Raw genomic sequence first — 9,849 nt, 5'->3', positions numbered from 1 at the left:
TCCCCACTCCTCCCCCCCCCCCCCCCCCACCCCCACTGGGCTGGCTTATCCAGCTGTTCAACATGCAGCAGGTAGAGTGACCGCCGGGCCTCTGACCACTGACCCCCCCCCCCACCACTCCTCCCCCCCCCCCCCCCCCCACTGGGCTGGCTTATCCAGCTGTTCAACATGCAGCAGGTAGAGTGACCGCCGGGCCTCTGACCACTGACCCCCCCCCCCCCCCCCCCCCACCCCCCACTGGGCTGGCTTATCCAGCTGTTCAACATGCAGCAGGTAGAGTGACCGCCGGGCCTCTGACCACTGACCCCCCCCCCCCCCCCCCCACCCCCACCCCCACTGGGCTGGCTTATCCAGCTGTTCAACATGCAGCAGGTAGAGTGACCGCCGGGCCTCTGACCACTGACCCCCCCCCCCACCACTCCTCCCCCCCCCCCCCCCCACCCCCACTGGGCTGGCTTATCCAGCTGTTCAACATGCAGCAGGTAGAGTGACCGCCGGGCCTCTGACCACTGACCCCCCCCCCCCCCCCACCCCCACCCCCACTGGGCTGGCTTATCCAGCTGTTCAACATGCAGCAGGTAGAGTGACCGCCGGGCCTCTGACCACTGACCCCCCCCCCCACCACTCCTCCCCCCCCCCCCCCCCCACCCCCACTGGGCTGGCTTATCCAGCTGTTCAACATGCAGCAGGTAGAGTGACCGCCGGGCCTCTGACCACTGACCCCCCCCCCACCACTCCTCCCCCCCCACCACCTCCTCCCCCCCCCCACCCCCACCCACACTGGGCTGGCTTATCCAGCTGTTCAACATGCAGCAGGTAGAGTGACCGCCGGGCCTCTGACCACTGACCCCCCTCCCCCCACCACTCCTCCCCCCCCCCACCCCCACCCACACTGGGCTGGCTTATCCAGCTGTTCAACATGCAGCAGGTAGAGTGACCGCCGGGCCTCTGACCACTGACCCCCCTCCCCCCCACTCCTCCCCCCCCCCCACCCCCACCCACACTGGGCTGGCTTATCCAGCTGTTCAACATGCAGCAGGTAGAGTGACCGCCGGGCCTCTGACCACTGACCCCCTCCCCCCACCACTCCTCCCCCCCCCCCACCCCCACCCCCACTGGGCTGGCTTATCCAGCTGTTCAACATGCAGCAGGTAGAGTGACCGCCGGGCCTCTGACCACTGACCCCCTCCCCCCCCACCACTCCTCCCCCCCCCCCACCCCCACCCACACTGGCTGGCTTATCCAGCTGTTCAACATGCAGCAGGTAGAGTGACCGCCGGGCCTCTGACCACTGACCCCCCCCCCCCCCACCCCCACCCACACCCACACTGGGCTGGCTTATCCAGCTGTTTCAACATGCAGCAGGTAGAGTGACCGCCGGGCCTCTGACCACTGACCACCCCCCCCCCCCCACCCCCACCCCACACCCACACTGGGCTGGCTTATCCAGCTGTTCAACATGCAGCAGGTAGAGTGACCGCCGGGCCTCTGACCACTGACCCCCCCCCCCCCCACCCCCACCCACACCCACACTGGGCTGGCTTATCCAGCTGTTCAACATGCAGCAGGTAGAGTGACCGCCGGGCCTCTGACCACTGACCCCCCCCCCCCCACCCCCACCCACACCCACACTGGGCTGGCTTATCCAGCTGTTCAACATGCAGCAGGTAGAGTGACCGCCGGGCCTCTGACCACTGACCCCCCCCCCCACCACCACTCCTCCCCCCCCCCCCCACCCCCACCCACACTGGGCTGGCTTATCCAGCTGTTCAACATGCAGCAGGTAGAGTGACCGCCGGGCCTCTGACCACTGACCCCCTCCCCCCCACTCCTCCCCCCCCCCACCCCCACCCACACTGGGCTGGCTTATCCAGCTGTTCAACATGCAGCAGGTTGAGTGACCGCCGGGCCTCTGACCACTGACCCCCTCCCCCCCACTCCTCCCCCCCCCCACCCCCACCCACACTGGGCTGGCTTATCCAGCTGTTCAACATGCAGCAGGTAGAGTGACCGCCGGGCCTCTGACCACTGACCCCCTCCCCCCCCACTCCTCCCCCCCCCCACCCCACCCACACTGGCTGGCTTATCCAGCTGTTCAACATGACAGCAGGTAGAGTGACCGCCGGGCCTCTGACCACTGACCCCCCCCCACTCCTCCCCCCCCCCCACCCCCACCCACACTGGGCTGGCTTATCCAGCTGTTCAACATGCAGCAGGTATAGTGACCGCCGGGCCTCTGACCACTGACCCCCTCCCCCCCCACTCCTCCCCCCCCCACACCCCCACCCACACTGGGCTGGCTTATCCAGCTGTTCACATGCAGCAGGTAGAGTGACCGCCGGGCCTCTGACCACTGACCCCCTCCCCACCACCACTCCTCCCCCCCCCCCACCCCCACCCACACTGGGCTGGCTTATCCAGCTGTTCAACATGCAGCAGGTAGAGTGACCGCCGGGCCTCTGACCACTGACCCCCTCCCCCCCACCCCCACCCCCCCCACCCCCACCCACACTGGGCTGGCTTATCCAGCTGTTCAACATGCAGCAGGTAGAGTGACCGCCGGGCCTCTGACCACTGACCCCCTCCCCCCCACCCCCACCCCCACCCCCACCCACACTGGGCTGGCTTATCCAGCTGTTCAACATGCAGCAGGTAGAGTGACCGCCGGGCCTCTGACCACTGACCCCCTCCCCCCCCACCCCCACCCCCACCCACACTGGGCTGGCTTATCCAGCTGTTCAACATGCAGCAGGTAGAGTGACCGCCGGGCCTCTGACCACTGACCCCCTCCCCCCCCACCCCCCCACCCCCACCCCCACCCCACACTGGCTGGCTTATCCAGCTGTTCAACATGCAGCAGGTAGAGTGACCGCCGGGCCTCTGACCACTGACCCCCTCCCCCCCACCCCCCACCCCCACCCCCACCCCACACTGGGCTGGCTTATCCAGCTGTTCAACATGCAGCAGGTAGAGTGACCGCCGGGCCTCTGACCACTGACCCCCCCCCCCCACTCCTCCCCCCCCCCACCCCCACCCACACTGGGCTGGCTTATCCAGCTGTTCAACATGCAGCAGGTAGAGTGACCGCCGGGCCTCTGACCACTGACCCCCTCCCCCCCACTCCTCCCCCCCCCCCCCCCACCCCCACCCACACTGGGCTGGCTTATCCAGCTGTTCAACATGCAGCAGGTAGAGTGACCGCCGGGCCTCTGACCACTGACCCCCTCCCCCCCACTCCTCCCCCCCCCACCCCACCCCACCCACACTGGGCTGGCTTATCCAGCCGTGCAACTTGCAAGTAGAGTGACCGCCAGACCCTGGCCTCTGACCACCCCCCTCCCCCCTCCCCCCTCCGTTGTACATCACTGCAGTTTGGAAGGACGAGGGGGGATTGATCAGTGCGGGTGTCGGGGGGTTACAGGGAGAAGGCAGGGGAATGGGGTTAGAGGGAGAGATAGAACAGCCATGATTGAATGGCAGAGTACACTTGATGGGCCGAATGGCCTGATTCTGCTCCTATCACTTATGATCTCAGCATATTCCCTGTGGGATGATCTTATACAGTCGCTGCCTCTCAGCGCCAGAGACCCGGGTTCCATCCCGACTACGGGTGCTGTCTGTACGGAGTTTGCACGTTCTCCCTGTGACCCGCGTGGGTTTTCTCTGGGCGCCCCGGTTTCCTTCCACACTCCAAAGACGTGCAGGTTTGTAGGTTAATTGGCTTGGTATAAATGTAAAGATTGTCCCCAGTGTGTGTAGGATAGTGTTAATGTGCGGGGATCGCTGGGCGGCACGGACCCGGTGGGCCGAAGGGCCTGAATCTGTGCTGTATCTCTAAACAAAAAGGGGAGGAGAAAAAAAAACTGCAGATGCTGGTTTAAATCGAAGGTAGACACAAAATGCTGGAGTAACTCAGCGGGTCAGGCAGCATCTCGGGAGAGAAGGAATGGGTGACGTTTCGGGTCGAGACCATTCTTCAGACTAGATGAAGTCTTCAATGTCACCCTTTCCTTCTCTCCAGTGACGCTGCCTGACCCGCTGAGTTACTCCAGCACTCTGTGAAAACGTCACCTATCCATGTTCCCCACAGATGCTGCCTGACCCGCTGAGTTACTCCAGCACTCTGTGTCCACCCTGCACTGTCCAGGGGTTGGTGTTTATCGCTGCTGTGCTGGGGTTGTGTGGTGTAGGCGGAGGGTGTGATGGAGTTTGTTCGTGTGTTTGTGTTTCAGAAGGAGCAGGAGCGGATGGACAGTGAGCAGTTTGGGCAGTGGCTGGAGAGGAAGGGTCTGCAGGGCGTGTGGCGGGTGAGCCCAGCCTTGTCCAGGCCCCGGCGCTCGGTATCGGAGGAGCTGCTGAGGCGGCTGCGTGAGGCGCTGGAGGAGGAGGGGGACGGGGTGACAGCCGTGGGTTTGGCCAGGCCCAGGGACCCGTGCCGGCCGCAGACCCGGGCGGGGGAGAGCGCCGTGTGCCGGGACCACCCAGGGGTGTGCTGGTGCCCCCCCCCGCCGGCGCACAGCCGGACGAGCGAGCGGACTGGGTGACCTGGACGCCCATGCTGCAGGGGCACGACTCTTGGACGGGGCGTTCCGCCTGGAGGTGGGCAAGGGTGGGCAGCGGCTGCTGAGGGCCAAAGCTGACCCCAGCCTGGCCCGGCCCCTGCCCGTCCTACCCCTCTACATCCTGCAACACGAGCTGTTCCCGGGCACCAGTTACCACCGCATCAGGATGCCCCAGGAGTTCCGCGCCAACCGCGTACACGACCTGCCAGGAGGAGGCCGGGCAGGCCAGACTGGGACGTCAGGGTTAGCCACTGGTGGTACATGGAGACCCCCCACACCCACCCCTCACCCAAACACACTGCCCCTCACCACCCCTCACCCATACACACTCACCTCCACCCCTCACCCAACCACACTCACCAGACCCTCACCTGCACCCCTCACCCAACCACACTGCCCGAGACCCTCACCTCCACCCCTCACCCAACCACACTGCCCGAGACCCTCACCTGCACCCCTCACCCAACCACACTCACCCAGACCCTCACCTGCACCCCCTCACCCAACCACACTGCCCGAGACCCTCACCTCCACCCCTCACCCCACCACACTGCCCGAGACCCCTCACCTTCACCTCCCCCCACAGTCCCATGGGCGAGAGTAGCCCTCACCCCCAGGTGGACGTGGGGAGGGAGTCACCCGCACCCCAGGGTGGTCCGGGCACCCCCTACTCCCCCCCTCCCTGCACCTGCCCAGACGTGGGCGATCAGGAGCGCGCCCAGACCACCCCTACTGACCGCCCCGCTCTCTGCCCATTGAAGGGGTGGGCACTGGCCCGGACCACCCCTGCCCGCCCCGCTCGCTGCCGCATGGCCAGAGGGTGGGTGCCAACCCGGACCGCCCCCGCCCCCGCCCCCGGCCCTGCCCGGCGACCAAGGGCCGTGCCAAACCCGGCCCCCTTGCCCACCATCGGTTAGAGGCCGGCACTTACAAGCCGGCAGCCCCTTGCCCGCTCACACTGACTGAACTCTGGCCGTCTCGGTCATCTCCAGACCAGACCAGACCAGACCAGAGCAGACCAGACCCAGACCAACCCACACCTCCTCTCCCCACCCCCCCACAGCCCACCCTAAACTGCCCCCCCCAAACACGGGCTCCATCTTCCCACTCAACCCCCTTCCACGGACCAACACACAGTCTCCCCACTAACACCCCTCCTCCCCCCCCCCCACCCCACCCCTCCCCCACACCACCCCTCCCCCACACCACCCCTCCACAACCCCCCTCCCCCCACCCCTCCACAACCCCCCTCCCCCCCACCCCTCCACAACCCCCCTCCCCCCCACCCACACCACCCCTCCACAACCCCCCTCCCCCCACCCACACTCTCTCTTGTCCACCCACACTCCCCTCCCACCCCATCCACAACCCAACATCCCCCCACCCACAACCATCCCCCCACCCACACCCCCCCTCCCCCCCACCACACCTCCACAACCCCCCTCCCCCCCACTCCCTCTTGTCCACCCACACTCCCTCCCCACCACCAACACCCCTCCCTACCCCTAAACCCCACTGAAACAGGCCCATTATGGGTCACCGTCCCCTCCCATGGACACCCCCTCTTCCCCCAGAATCCACAGGCATGTTTTCCCCCCCACTACTGATCTTGGACCCCCCCCCTCACCAACCAATCAACCTCCTCCCCCCTCCCATTTACAACCCTCTCCCCACCCTCACTGTCCCCACCCCACCCCCCTCCAATAGACACCCCTCTCTCGCACCCTCACCTCCTCCCCCAGTCATGTTATAGGAGCAGAATCAGGCCATTTGGCCCATCGAGCGTACCCCGCCATTCAATCATGGCTGTACTATCTCTCCCACCTAACCCCATTCTCCTGCCTTCTCCCGTAACCCCTGACACCCGCACTAATCATGAATCTATCCATCTCAGTCTGAAATATACCCACTGACTTGTGGCCTCCACAGCCGTCTGTGGCAAAGAATCCCACAGATTCACCATTTTCTGCCTAAAGAAATTCCTCCTCATCTCCTTCCTAAAGGAACGTCCTTTAATTCTGAGGCTGTGCCCTCTAGTCCTAGACTCTCCCACCAGTGGAAACATCCTCTCCACACCCACTCTACTCCAGGCCCGCTCACTATTCTGTACGTTTCAATGAGGTCCCCCCCCCCTCATCCTTCTAAACTCCAGTGAGTACAGGCCCAGTGCCCACAAACGCTCATCATAGGTTAACCCTCTCATTCCTGGGATCGTTCTTGTAAACCTCCTCATCACAGGCCCTGAAACCCCTCTCATGGACAACGATCGATCTCACACTCCTCCCCTCCCCCAGTCTACACCATGAGTCTTCCCCTTGGAACCTCCCCCCCCCCCCCCCCAACATAGATCCCCAATCCTTGGCTTCCATCCCCTCAGTGACCCCCCCTCCCCCCACTCCTCCCCGGTCTCTGGACCACCCATGACACTCACCCCCAGAGCCCCCCCCCCCTTGTCTTCCCCTTGACCCCCCCCCCTCCGACAAAACCTCTCTCACCCTCCCCCTCAATCCCCACTTGACACTGGTCCCCCATCCTTGGGTCCCACCCCCTCATTGACACCCCCCCCACCGAACCAAAGCCCCCAGTCCCATTGACAGGGGTCCCCCCCCCCATAAACAACCCACTCACACTCACTGCCCATCCCCCCACAGACCACCCCCCCTCCCCAACCAAACCCCCACTGACACGGGCATTCTAACCCTCATTGACTCCCCCCGGGACCACCCATCACCCTCTCCCCCACAGTCCACATCCTGTCTTCCCCATGCCCCCCCCCCCCAGCCCAACCAAACCCCCCCCCCACTGATATGGGTGCCCATCCTCGAGTGCCACCCCCCAGCCTCTCCTCTCCCTGAGACCCCGAACCCACGCACACTCTCCACAGTGTGGCCCCCCACTGTATCTCCTTGGTCCGCACACGCTGGCTGGACATGACCGTCCCCTGCCCCGGGTCTCCACCCCCACGGGCCACGTACGCACACGCTGGCTGGACATGACCGCCCTGCTGCCCGGGGTCTCCCACCCCCACGGGCCACGCGCACGCACACGCTGGCTGGACATGACCATCCCCTGCCCAGGGTCTCCCACCCCCACGGGCCACGCGCACGCTGGCTGGACATGACCGCCCTGCTGCCCGGGGTCTCCCACCCCCACGGGCCACACGCACGCACACGCTGGCTGGACATGACCGTCCCCTGCCCGGGGTCTCCCACCCCCACGGGCCACGCGCACGCACACGCTGGCTGGACATGACCGCCCTGCTGCCCGGGGTCTTCCCACCCCCACGGGCCACACACACGCTGGCTGGACATGACCGCCCCGCTGCCCGGGGTCTCCCACCCCCACGGCCCCACACGCACGGTCGCACGCTGGCTGGACATGACCGCCCCCGCTGCCGGGGTCTCCCACCCCCACGGCCCACACGCAACGGTCGCACGCTGGCTGGGACATGACCGCTCCCGCTGCCCGGGGTCTCCCACCCCCACGGGCCACAACACACACACGCACGGTCACTGGACATGACCGCCCCCGCTGCCCGTGGGTGGGCGTGAGGGATGGACTCTACTGCGGGCAAGGACTCCAGCACAACCAGGCCGGGCGGCGGAGAGAGGCTGGGACCCGGAGGGCAGCAGCGGGATATATCACCCCACGCGCCAGACCGTGCCCGCCCCGTGAGGGGAGGCCCACGCCCTCGCCCTCGCCAGTAACGCCGCCGCTGGGCAACGCTTTATTGTAACCTTCACAGCAACAGAGGAATTAAACCTTGCGTCACAGTGGCTCCAATGTGTACGGAAGGAACTGCAGACACTTGTTTACACCGTAGATACAAAGTGCTGGAGTAAGTCAGCGGGTCAGACAGCATCTGTGGAGAACATGGATAGGTGACGTGCGCGTCTAACCCTTGCTCCAGCAGTTACTCCAGCACTCTGTGAAACGTCACCTATCCATGTTCTCCACAGATGCTGCCTGACCCGCTGAGTTACTCCTGCTTTTTGCAGGCTGGAAGATTGCATCTGGCACAGCCCCAGTCCAAGCCCATCACTGATCCATAGACTGGTGTGGGCGGGGTGGGGAGTGGGCTGTGTGCGGTACCCTGGAACCCCAACGCCCAGCACACGGAGATGTGGTCAGCTCTGTGTGAGTGCGAGAGAGTGTGCGTGTGTGTGCAAGTGTGAGAGCCAGTGTGTGTATGTGTGTCAGTGTGTGCGTGTCAGTGTGTATGTGCTTGTGTGTGTGAGTGCGTGGTACGTGTGTGTGTGTGCCCGTGTGCGTGGTGTGTTGCCTGTGAGTGTGCCCATGTGTGTGTGCGTGTGCCACAGGTTGCTGTTACTCCAGGTCCCCTGCATCTTCCCACAGTGATCTCTCTCCCCAGCGCTCTGTCACTGATGATGTTAATCCAGCTCCCCCAGTCACCACTCCCCCCAACGGCCTACAATGTGTTTCCCCTCCTCCCTGCAATAATATCTGCCTCAGCACCGCACAAACCTCCAGAACCAGGGGCCACAGACTGAGAATAAAGGGGATGCCATTTAAAACTGAGGTGAGAAGAACTTCTTCACCCAGAAAGTTGTGAATCTGTGGAATTCCTCTGCCACAGAGGGCAGTGGAGGCCAATTCTCTGGATGAATTTAAAAGAGAGTTAGACAGAGCTAGTGGAATCAAGGGATATGGGGAGAAGGCAGGCACGGGTTACTGATTGTGGATGATCAGCCATGATCACAAAGAATGGCGTTGCTTACAGGCTCGAAGGGCCAAATGGCCTCCTCCTGCACCTATTTTCTATGTTTCTAAATGTGATGAGAGAGGTGTTGTAAAGATTTGTTGTGGGAAATAGGGACAGAGGCACCACTCCTCCCTCCCTGGCTCCCTCCCTCCCTGGCTCCCTCCCTCCCTGGCTCCCTCCCTGGCTCCCTCCCTGGCTCCCTCCCTGGCTCCCTCCCTCCCTGGCCCCCTCCCTCCCTCCCTGGCTCCCTCCCTGGCTCCCTCCCTCCCTCTCTCCCTCCTCCCTCCTCCCTCCCTCTCTCCCTCCCTCCCTCCCTCCCTCCCTCCCTCCCTCGTCCCTCTCTCCCTCTCTCCCTCCCTCCCTCCCTGGCTCCCTCCCTCCCTCCCTCGTCCCTCTCTCCCTCCCTCCCTCCCTCCCTGGCTCCCTCCCTGGGCTCCCTCCCTCCCTCCCTCCCTGGCTCCCTCCCTCCCTCCCTCCCTGGCTCCCTCCCTCTCTCCCTCCCTCGTCCCTCTCTCCCTCCCTCCCTCCCTGTGGGGGGCGGTTTTGCACCGAGACTTGTGTTGA

This window comes from Rhinoraja longicauda, chromosome 1, assembly GCF_053455715.1.
Source record: "Rhinoraja longicauda isolate Sanriku21f chromosome 1, sRhiLon1.1, whole genome shotgun sequence".
Taxonomy (NCBI): domain Eukaryota; kingdom Metazoa; phylum Chordata; class Chondrichthyes; order Rajiformes; family Arhynchobatidae; genus Rhinoraja; species Rhinoraja longicauda.
The sequence above is the reverse complement of the archived record's forward strand: the minus strand, read 5'-3'. Positions refer to the sequence as shown.